The following is a 10,012-nucleotide window of genomic DNA, read 5'->3' on the forward strand; positions in this document are numbered from 1 at the left end:
CACAGCACCTGCTGTAACCTCATAACATGCGTGACACTTTGGAGTCTGGAGATATTCAATCCCTAACAGTGCGTATTTAAAAGGCCTAAACACACACACTGGGTTACCAGCTGAACATAAAATTCCTTTTACACATAAATATAATTCATACTGCTTGTGTCATGATCGTTATCATCATCTCTCAACCATGCAAGTGTGACAGCGGTCCACCCTTGGCAAGACCCAATCGGAGCAGACTGGTCACAGGAGCCTGGCTAAGTTCCACGTGTGCCACTGACATGATGAATCTTCAACAGCCAGAGATCCACGGAGCCTCTACTTAATTGAGCTGAAATAAACAAAAGCTTGAAGAAGAGGAGGCGTGATGTAACACCACAAAAATGTATGTATTGCTCTACTGAAAACAGTCAGATACACCCATTTATAAAACTATAAACACGACCTGATAAAAGTTTACAAAGGAAACCTGTACTTCCAGAACTCTTGAACCATTCTTCCAACATAATTCACCCTGCACCCCCACAGAAAAGGCTTAATACAATGGCTGAAGTTGCATATCACCGGCAAAGGGGTGAAGGCATAGCCGCATCATTCCTCATTGGCCTTCACAGTAGGAACCCTGGGGAGGGGAAGAGATTTGTCGGAGTTGCATAACCTTGCTTGACAGCCTTGGCTTTAACTTAATCTCCATTACTCACCTTGAAACTGCACCAGTATCCAGACCAGGCCAAGTGTAGATGACTAATCTGAAAGACTGCAATAATCTATAATCTCAAAGCGAGAAACCTGAAGGCATTTCACGGGCAGGAATAGACTACTGCAGTAGGCTGTAGAAAATGGAGAACTATTCAGAGCGAAAGCAAAATGACACTGTACTGATAAAGAAATGTCTACATTTTAGTGCAACTGTACTTTGCCGAGATAATCGAAAGTGGACTTTACTAATACTGAGAGTGAAAAAGTAACACTGCTGTGTGAGGCATAAGAAACAAGAAGGTTTTGAGATGAGACGTGGCAGAACTTCCACTAAACTGCTGTTCAGTCAGACCTCTGAAAGTGGGTTGCATTTATAAAGGCAAGAACTGATCGAGGGTGTGTTTAAAAGCGGTTCACTCAAGTAAATGAGGGTAACGGCAATTAAAGCGAACTTGAATCAGAAACATTACAGCAGGGTGTGAACTCAAGCACAGCAGGAAAGAGTCTTCAGAATAACATACACCCAAGACAATGGCATCCAGTACAAAGACTTGCTACAAAACATCCAGACATTCAAACACATCTGTTAACAGCAGTTCAGTGCCACAAATCCTCACACAGACCATCATAAACTGTGTGCGCAAATGACACTGTGGATAATGAGAAAGAATGCCAAATAAGTCATTTGTAAGGGAGTAACATTCAGCTGCAAACTTAATTATTTCCATTTATTTTTGAATTTGCTTAATATAGTGGATATATTTTTGTAATATGTGTTCTCTGACATGTACATCGCTTTGGTTTTAAAAAAAGCATCTGCTAAATTAATAAATGTAAATACATCTCTCTCCAGAGAGTGAAAAGGTCTGCAAAAGCAAGTGGCTCTAAGCTAACCAAAGGTTGCCATGCATTTTTTAAAAATTAATACATCAATATAATCAGTATTTGCATGGTTTCCAAGAATCACACTCTTTATAGAGCTTAAAACAATGTTCTTCATTGTTTTTGTGATTCAGCTACTTTTGAGTCAGTTTCAGTCAGCCTGGGAAGGGGTCAATGTTTCTCAAAAAGAAATAAAAGGAAAGGTGGTTTTGTTATGCAGACACCTTGAAAATGAATTTACATTTATTAATTTAGCAGACGCTTTTCTCCAGCGACTTCCAATGAACTCTCAACCCACACACCTTATTCACCAAGGTGACTTACAATGCTAGATATACTACTTACACTGGGTCACTCATCCATAAATCAGTGGAACACACTTTGTCACTATGGGTGAACCTGAATAGCATGCCTTTGAACTGTGGGAGGAAACCAGAGCACCCAGAGGAAACTCACACAGACACAGGGAGAACATGCAAACGCCACACAGACTGAGCAGGGATTGAACCCACGTCCTCTTGCACCACTCAGGCACAGTGAGACAGCAGCACTACTTGCTGTGCCACCGCACCGCCAGGAGCAAGCCATGCTAGAAGACGTTTGCACTTTTGTACTACATAATCCAACTATCAATACCTACTCAAGGGTTTGAGGTGATGAAAGCAATCACTTTGACATTTATCACAGTTACATGTTTAAATTTATTCATTTAGCTGATACTTTTCTCCAAAGCAACTTACAATGTGAAGGATACAATTATTTGCCCACTTATACTGCTGGCTAATTTTACGGGAGCATTTTTTTTTTTTCGGGTAAGTACCTTGCTCAAGGGTTCTACAGCCGAAGGTGGAGGTCAAACCTGCAACCTTTGGATCCAAAGGCACCCACCCAAAGGCTCTAACCACTACACTTCCAACTGTCCCTTCACAATTATTATTGCAGATGATTTTACCCATAAAGTAAAAGTTGTACCATAATGTGAAGCAATATATGTAAATTACCCCTAAAGGTACAACAGAAAATGCTCTCCCAAATAGGGTTCTCTGCTGGATACCACTATATATTTAACATTTTCTACACACATTCCAAAACAGTAAATATGACATACATAAAATCAAAGAAGAGACAGACAATTTGTAGAGTAAACTAACAGTCCACACATACTGTAAACCACTTAAGCATCATTGTCAACAAGTGGAGCCTTCACAATCAAGTGTTTAAATGGTTATAATAGACTAGATAGGTACTTCATTGGTCCCAGAGGGAAACTGTACAAGGCTACAGCAGCATGCATACATACATACAACTACTGCAAAAACATACATGTGAGGACAGAACATACAACAGTTAGTGACAGAAAAGGACACAAGAGTAACAGAGAAATAATGAAGGCAGACCTAGACAGGGGGAGACGATCAAAAAATATGCCGTATAGTCAAGACAACTTGAACAAACCTGTTCAGAGGTCTATAACACGACTCATTAAGCACTGAAGAGTCTGACGACACAAGACATGAGTAATATATTATTTTCATCATATCTGCCCATAGCCTTGACAAAGGGGTTCCTGCGATCACACCAGCAAAACATTTGATGCCAACGACAGGCCTCTGTACTGTTGCCATGGCTACAGCAAATCTGGCTGTTCCACACCTGCCAAGCTTTATTAACAGCATGCGTGTAACAGAGTGTGGTCCTCTACGTTTGGCAGCTTTTTCAGGCACAATCCAATCTACTGCCTGGGCACAAACACCTCGCAGTAACAGAAGAGGATAAGGTGTGACGACAGCCTAGTTATTCGGGTCCTGGGAGACACGGCCTCACCTTCCAGTCCTCACCGCCCTTTCCATGAGGGCCTGGAGCTGATGAGTACACTGTCAACACCTCCTCCTCTCACTTTCCACAACAGTGCTCATCACACGGTAAACACACACACACACACACACACACACACACACACACACACACACACCCAAATCTTCAAGAAGAAAGCATGATAATGATAATGACATCTACAGAGACACCATTCTCTTTTGTTATGCAATGGCAGTACTGAACGTTCCCGAATTGGAAATAAAAAAGGTATCAAAATGCATTTGGCGCTGCCATGTGTATAATCATAATTTAAATAATTAATTTCTTTAAAAAATAAAAATAAGCAGCCTTAGTTTAATTTCAGTCAAAAACTGTACCCTAGGCTTTCCCCACTCCGTCCATCCTCCACAAAGACTACAGTCGCCGATCAGTGCGCTGTGTTAAACTGCCTAAGTACGAATTCCAAACAAAACAGAATGCCACACTCCACAAACACATTCCACGGGAGAGCATTTAAAGCCCCCGAACGAGGGAGGCCACGTGTTTCGGGCAGTCTTTCCTCACACAGTCGGGGCCACCAGGTTCGAGCTCCGCGTCTGCAGCGGAGCCACACCGCCGCTCCTGAGGCGCGTATCCAGAGTTTTCCATGAACTCGCACTTTCCTTGTGTCCCGGGCGATCCCCCAGCGCTGTTATTTTATGTATTTCTACTTTTTACCACTATGACTATCTGTTTTCTCACCTCTTCACGGGAAGCAACGCGCAGCATCGCACACCAGCCGCGCGCGCTTCCTCAGCTCGCTCCGCGCCTCTCGCATCGGGAGCGTCACTAGCCGTTCGCTGTCGCCGCGAGACCGCGTTTGCCGCGCTGCAGCCGCCACGAGCCACGCGCAGTCGCGAACAGCAGGGCCGAGTGTGTAGGACAGCGGAACGGAAACAACCGTCACGCGCACATTCTTCCTCCAGCCTGCGTGTCGGCGCGCGCAATGCTTTGGGAGACGAACCCGAACCGCCCCGGTCCCGCCTACACACGCCAGACTCGGCGCACAATGAACTCCCGGTGTTAGAACGGAGTTTACCTTAAGAAACACCGCAGCGCCACGCAGTGGTGGATATGATCTGTACTGTATTGATTTTTAGGGAAAAAATAAACGAAGAGGTTTTTTTTGCTGACTTAATAACTCGGATACAGGCTGAAGGGATGCGGCTTCACCCGAACTGACGCCTAGATTTGTGCGCCGAGTCAACTAAAATGACGTAAAAAAAAAAAAAACTCCTCAAGCAAATGTCAATCTTTTTACGGTTCTTTAATAACCTTCCTAATCATGGATGTCATAGGTAGTATTAGGGGAATGTTTTCTGCGTTCTTAGCTGTCTCAGAGCTCAACATTTCCAGTCTTTCGTAACCGTTTGAATTATAACAGTTCAAATCTGCTTACGTGCTGCGACGCGCGAAGAACTGTGACAATGTCTGTCTGAAAAAGCTCTCATTCTTGTGTTTTAGATGTGGGGCGAGACAAAAGTAAATGCTCCCCACCAAAGTTTCACAAGCGTCTTGAGGAGGTTAAAGTTTCACTGCCTCTTTTAAATGCAGAATAACCCCCCGAGGAACGGCGTCCATGACAATAGCACATTCTAGGAGTGACCAGAAAGTGGAGTTTGGGGAGAAACTTCAAATAATTCCTGTCAATTTAAATAGCTGAGTAACTAACAGAATATTGTTGTTAAACCAGTTTTCAGGGATTTATTCATGTATAAAATGTCAGCTCTTCTAAGCAAAAAAAACTGTAAGGACAAAATTTATGCTTGAAGATCAGAAGCTCTCCTGAAATTGGACACTTTGGAAGATATTTTATTACATAATAGCAAAAACAGTTTACTACACTGGTTTTGACAAGGTGAAGTTTGGGATAAAATTACATTACATACATTTATTCATTTAGCAGATGCATTTCTTCAGAGAGACTTTCAATGAACTCTTTGTTGTGTTATCGGCCCACACACGTTATTCAGCAAGGTAACTTACACTGCCAGTTTTTTCTTTCCTTTATAAACTCCATTTAAAAATTAGAAAGACTATACAAATACACCATTTAACATTTGCAAATAAAACAGCCACAATACCAACACAACTCAATATACTCAAAAAAACAGGATCATGCAAAGTTCAATACAAAACAAACATTAAACACCACTTAAAACATAAATACCAGTCATGACAACTTAGCTTCAATTCATCACAATCATCGTCCGACTACTAAAAATTCCACAACTGATATCTTCAAAAGCACAATTGCACAGTATCAGTACTCCAAGACATCATCGGACTCCAATGAAGTACTCGTGACTTTCAGTATCTGCCACAAATATATGTTAAAAATCACACTATAAATAAAGAAAAACTAAATTAAATAAAACATTATCAATAAACAACACTCTAAAAAAATATTAAACATCAACAATACTAAAACTTCAATAAAATCCAACTAAAATCACATATTAAATAATTGTTTCAAGCAATAGTCCCCCCTCCCCCCACCACCTGGGACAAATCACTAGCGAAAACACCTGAATGATCTGGTTCCAAAGGGATGGGGGTCATCTTCTTGGCCTTTTTGTGGGGTGCCCATGAAAACATGTACCCTCAGTGTAGTACTGGTGACATGCCCAGCCTCCTTCCTTTGTCTTTTTTTCCTCCTAGTCACCCGTGAAAAGTTCAAAGTCGTGTCCTCCTGACCACACACATTGTCTGAAACTGCTTGTCCCAAGCAGGGTTACGGTGAGCCAAAGCTTAACCCGGCAATACAGGGCACAAGGCTAGAGGGGAAGGGACACGCCCCAGATGGAACGCCAGTCTGTCGTAAGGCACCCCAAGCAGGACTCAAACCCCAGACCCACCAGAGAGTAGGACCCAGCCAAACCCGCTGCACCACCGCACCCCCTTCTTCTGACCAGGAGAACAAAAATCCTCTTCAGCCAGAAGCACTACAGTAGAGCCAGCAGATTGGGAGCCACCAACACTGGCCGCTGCAAAACAATCTCTTACCTTAGTCTCCACCACTGCTGCCGTCTGACTCCCAGCACCCGTCAACATTGGTACTGCCTCTGGGTCATCCTGCACCCAATGCCGCACTGCCCAGCACCTCACCAGCGCAGGGCGGCCTACACTGGGGGAAATTGCAGAAGAGATGTCCCTCTCCTCCGCATTGGGAACAGCAGCAGAGACCTATGCAGTCCCTGGCCAGGTGGCCGCTCTCCAAACACCGCCAGCACCTCATGTCCTTGCAGTCCTTCTTTGTGTGGCCCCTGCCCCACCATAGACAACAGAAGGGATGCTGCCCTTGATAAAACAGGTAGTCCGTGCTGCCGCAAATGTTAAAATATGCAGGAGGGTGGACAAAACCCTCCATCCCCCCAGGGTCAGGGTGAAGACATACCTGAAACTGTCTTTGCTCATTCTATCCCACATGTCCTTGTGTCCTCCAATGACATCAACCTCCTTCAGAAGGTTTTCCACAGCTGCTGCAGACATGGATCATCACAATCCTCTGGTCCCTCCTCCACAGAGTATGGGTGTGAGGTGACATGATCAGCACACTCTCTACACATACACTGTCTGAACCACTTGTCCTCTACAGGGAGCTTAAGCCTAACCCTGGAACATTTACCTGATTGCTTTTTCCAAAGTGACTTACAATGTTAAGGTTACAATTATTTACCCCTTTATACAGCAGGGTAATTTTAATAGAGCAATTCAGGATAAGGCTCAAACCTGCAACCTTTGGGTCCAAAGGCAATTGTTCTAACCACTATGCTACCAGCTGTCCCAAGGTGTAAGGCTAGAGGGGGAGGGTCACATCCAGGCCAGGACACCAGTCCACCACAAGGCACCCCAAGCAGGGCTTGGACCCCAGACCCACCAGAGAGCAGGACCCAATCCAACCCACCACACCACCACGCTCTCCCTACACATCCTTGAAGTCTTCCAGTACTCCCCCTCAGTTAGCAGTGTGAGATCATGGAACGACAACAATCCATTGCGTTGGATGCAGACCACATCCTCAACAGTGAGGGCCAGGAGTCCTAAGACAACCGCCCGAACGAAAACAACTCACTCGGGAAATTTGCCATCATCCTCCCGGTTCTTCCACTGAAAGTGAAGAGTCTTCTTCAAGGTGGTCTGCATCATTGGAACCGTCCTTCTCACCATGAGAGTCATCCTTTCTTCAGGACGGTTCCAACTCTCGTAGCTGTCAACGTTGGTGGGAGAGATGGACTAACTAATAAAACCCACACATACCCACAGGCTCCATGGGCTCCCCAAAAATAAAATAAACTCCTACGAGGAAGCAGAGCTTCGCCCCAGGAAAACTGCAGTCATGCCACACAGTCCTGTATTAGGCTCCACTCTGCCCCCCGCTAAAATCTCCAGTACTACACTTTGATCTTAGCCAAAGGGCTGAGAAGCAATCACTTATCCATACATCAGTGGAACACACTCTATGGGTGAACCAAAACAGCATATCTTTAGACTGTGGGAGGAAACCCACACAGACACAGGGAGAACATGCAAACTCCACACAGACTAAGCAGGGATCAAACCCATATTCTCCTGCACTACCCAGGCACTGTGACACAGCAGCACTACTCATTGTGCCACCTGAAGGCCAAATAAATGGTGAATTAGATGGATAGGGCAGCTGATAGCATCATGGTAAGCTGTCCTTGGATCCAACGGCTGCCATCTAATCCCACATCCAGCTGTAGTACCCTTGAGCAAGGTACATACCCTAAATCACTCCAGTAAAATTACCCAGCTGTATAAATGGGTAAATAAGTGTAGGTAACTTAACATTGTAAGTCATTTTTTTTTTTTTTTTTTTTTCCAGAACCGCTTGTCCCTCACGGGGTCACGGGAAACCGGAGCCTACCCGGCAACACAGGGCGTAAGGCCGGAGGGGAAAGGGGACACACCCAGGACAGGACGCCAGTCCGTCGCAAGGCACCCCAAACGGGACTCGAACCCCAGACCCACCGGAGAGTAGGACTGCGGTCCAACCCACTGCACCACCGCACCCCCTTCCACATTGTAAGTCACTTTGGAGAAAAATTTCAGTTAAATAAGCACGTGTGAGATTGCTTTCCTAAATGTAAGATAGATATTGTGGTTCAATTAATGGTATTTTTGGGGGGGGGCTGGCATGGCAGATTTGCCCGGTGCCTGCTGCATGGTGGGTCTGAGGTTCAAGCCCTGCTTGGGTTGCCCTGTGACGAACTGGCATCCCATCCTGGGTGTGCCCCCCCCTTGGCCCTGTGCCTTGCATTGCCGGGGAAGGCTCTGGCTTGCCACAACCCCACCTGGAGCAAGCCGTTATTGACGATGGATGGATGGTATTTTTCCGGGAGGAGAAATTATGGAAGTTGAGAGCACCCAATCCAACAATATTTGAAATCACAGAATTTTTGACATGGTGTGTTTTGCTGTTCCGTAAGAATTTATATGGCATGTTATTTATTAATTTGCATAGTGAGTTATGAAAATGAATTGAACTTACCTGCATAGGTAAATCCGGAGGTCCCCCAGCTTTAGTCAGCAGAGTTCTGTCTCTGGAGGTTAAATCTCTTTGTAATCCCAAATGTAATCTTTATTGGGCTTTTTCAGTAGTAGAATTAAAGTGCAGTCCAGTTATCAAGTAAGTGCAAATCATTGGTGGGTTTTTTGTGGTTAAAGCCTGTGTCAAGGTGGGAGGAAGATCTTCAGACCAAATACACTCTGTGAAGTCTTCAAGCAAGAAAGGTGTTTCTTTGGACAACATTTTGCAAAATTCTGAAGTACACAGTATTGTACACGCTGTTGGTGTTACTGCCTCTAGGTGAAGAGGCTGCAGGCTGAAATCCCACCTTCTGTTATAGTACCTTGGATCATGACACCAATCCTGAACTTCATCGGCTGAAGTCACTTGTCCCAAGCAGGGTTGCAGTGAACCACAGTCTAACTTGGCAACACAGGGCACAAGGCTGGAGGGGGGACCCGGCCAGAGAGCAGGACCCGGCCAAACCCGCTGCACGACCGCGCTCCCCAATCTTGAACTTCTTCAGTAAAAATTACTCTGCTGTAAAAATAGTTAAATCATACTAAGTAGCTTTGGCGAGAACTCCGCCATAGATGGTCCAAGCCCAGTTGAGAAAGGAGGGTTGAGTGTGGGGCTAGCCACCAATAAAGAAACTTCATGACATCTCAGCTCTTAGGGATGCCTGAAGAGCCCTTGTTGGCAGCCTATGCCCCAGGAGGGTGGAAGGCATAAGAAGAAAAAGTTTTGGAAAAAGGAATCAGCTAATTGAATACAGTCTATCCAACACAGGGGCGCGGTGGCACAGTGGTACAGTGGGTTTGATTGGGTTCTGCTCTCCGGTGGGTCTGGGGTTAGAGCCCTCCTTGGGGTGCCTTGCGACAGACTGGTGACCCGTCCTGGGTGTGTCCCCTCCCTCTCCAGCCTTGTGTCCCGTGTTGCCGGGTTAGGCTCCGGCTCCCCGTGACCCCGTGTAGGACAAGTGGTTTCAGATGATGTGTGTGTGTGTGTGCATGTGTATCCATCACATTCACTTGTGACGCTGAATGC

The 10,012-nt window shown here is 45.3% G+C and overlaps 1 protein-coding gene across 1 annotated transcript in view; it reads right to left on the minus strand.

The window, feature by feature from the left end:
* Nucleotides 1–4,417, minus strand: part of LOC108942467 (semaphorin-4A-like) — a 29,055-nt gene extending 24,638 nt beyond the window's left edge. The window contains exon 1 of the mRNA XM_029248031.1: nt 4,135–4,417. The gene's annotated coding sequence lies outside the window, so the exon portion shown is untranslated. The remainder of the gene's footprint in view (nt 1–4,134) is intronic.
* Between the last annotated feature and the right edge of the window lie 5,595 nt (nt 4,418–10,012).

Source organism: Scleropages formosus, chromosome 23 (assembly GCF_900964775.1).
Source record: "Scleropages formosus chromosome 23, fSclFor1.1, whole genome shotgun sequence".
Lineage (NCBI taxonomy): Eukaryota > Metazoa > Chordata > Actinopteri > Osteoglossiformes > Osteoglossidae > Scleropages > Scleropages formosus.